General features: G+C 49.1%; 1 non-coding gene across 1 annotated transcript; it reads right to left on the reverse strand.

Moving 5' to 3' along the window:
* Positions 1–925: 925 nt before the first annotated feature.
* TRNAY-GUA lies at positions 926–1,015 on the reverse strand. Its single transcript is given in 2 exon segments — positions 926–961; positions 979–1,015. It is a non-coding gene; the product is annotated as a tRNA-Tyr (tRNA).
* Between the last annotated feature and the right edge of the window lie 464 nt (positions 1,016–1,479).

Consider the following 1,479-nt stretch of genomic DNA (forward strand, 5'->3'; position numbering starts at 1 on the left):
TGTCAGGTGGAATCTCTCACTTTGTGTGTCTCTAACCCAGAAGAAGGATGCAGATGAGGACTTCTGACGTTACTGCCTCTGTGTCCTTGTTCCAGATCCGGGACTCAATGTACTAGAGGAAGAGAGCCAGGTAAAGCCGGGAGTTGTCACAAGGAGGTTTACCATGGACGTCCTCCATGTTTCTTCCAATAGACTTATTGTAACCCTTTCACTGCCACTGACATACAGCAGAAGAGAACGGCTTCCCTCTGGCCAGGTCAGTAGGCCTTACATTGGCTGCATTCAATCTGCTTCAATGACCATCAACGTCTAACAGACGGGTCCCCCAATTCTTATGTGTACATGAAGAGCCGCCATCAGCGGGTGACAAAAGGAGCCGTCACATTAGAGGGGCTTCAGGTCCATGGGGACCGTCCCAGGTATTTGTCCCCATCACATCCCTGGAATTCCCATTATATTGTATGAGGAGTGTGATGGACGGTCCTTCAGTGTCCGGATATTGGATCTCTAAAGGACATCTATAGCGTCCACCCTGTCATAGGTTTCGGCTTGGCTGTGGCGTTTCTACTCCCATTCTTGTTTCTTCTGCTACACCCGTCGGACACCCCGGTCCTCACTAACAGGAAGCAGCACCCCAATCAATACTTATTTCCCCCACGCTGACCCCCCCTCTGGAGAGCTCTGTACTATTGGACGGCTCCTCCAACTTGTTCATTGATGATTGAAATGTTTTTTATCGTTCATTGTAAATCTCTCATTCTGTATGATGGCAAGTCCGTGGTCTCGTGGAGTTCTCTGTAGGGAATTGATCTCCTGAGATATAATAATGATGGGCGGAGATATAATAATGATGGGCGGAGATATAATAATGATGGGCGGAGATAAAAGAAGACGGGGGAGGTGCTTTGTGTAGAGTCTAAAAACTTCCTTCGAGCCGGAATTGAACCAGCGACCTAAGGATCTCTGCACGGCGTTCCTCTACAGTCCTCCGCTCTACCAGCTGAGCTATCGAAGGATCTGGCTGGCCAGCAGAGGTCACTGCTTACACCATTCAGAGCTCCGTGCAATAACCCTTTCACTGCCGGGGCCACTCTTTTATTATGGCACACGTGTTAAATTGCAAATTTTAGGTCAAATCCTGCCGACTACGGTCTCTTCTTTTCCTCACTTCTCTGCTGCTCCTTCTTAGCAAAGTCTGCTGCTACCAGATGGCCTGCAGTGGAGACATCTTCTTCCTCCTTCTTCATTCATGTTGTACATCTCAGCTCTCCCCGGCTTTCTTGCAGCCTATTTTTACACTCTTAGGCTCTCTGTGTGGCCCGATACTTCCCTCAACCTCTAGATGTGGATTTCTCCTTGGAGCGGCCATTAACTGAGCTGGATTTCTGCAGCTTTTGCATCATGTGCTCCTCGTTAGTATAGTGGTGAGTATCCCCGCCTGTCACGCGGGAGACAATTCCCTGACGTGGAGTCAGGTTT

The sequence above is a fragment of the Nanorana parkeri genome, unplaced genomic scaffold, assembly GCF_000935625.1.
Source record: "Nanorana parkeri isolate BGI_ZX_2015 unplaced genomic scaffold, ASM93562v1 scaffold4670, whole genome shotgun sequence".
NCBI classification, from domain to species: domain Eukaryota; kingdom Metazoa; phylum Chordata; class Amphibia; order Anura; family Dicroglossidae; genus Nanorana; species Nanorana parkeri.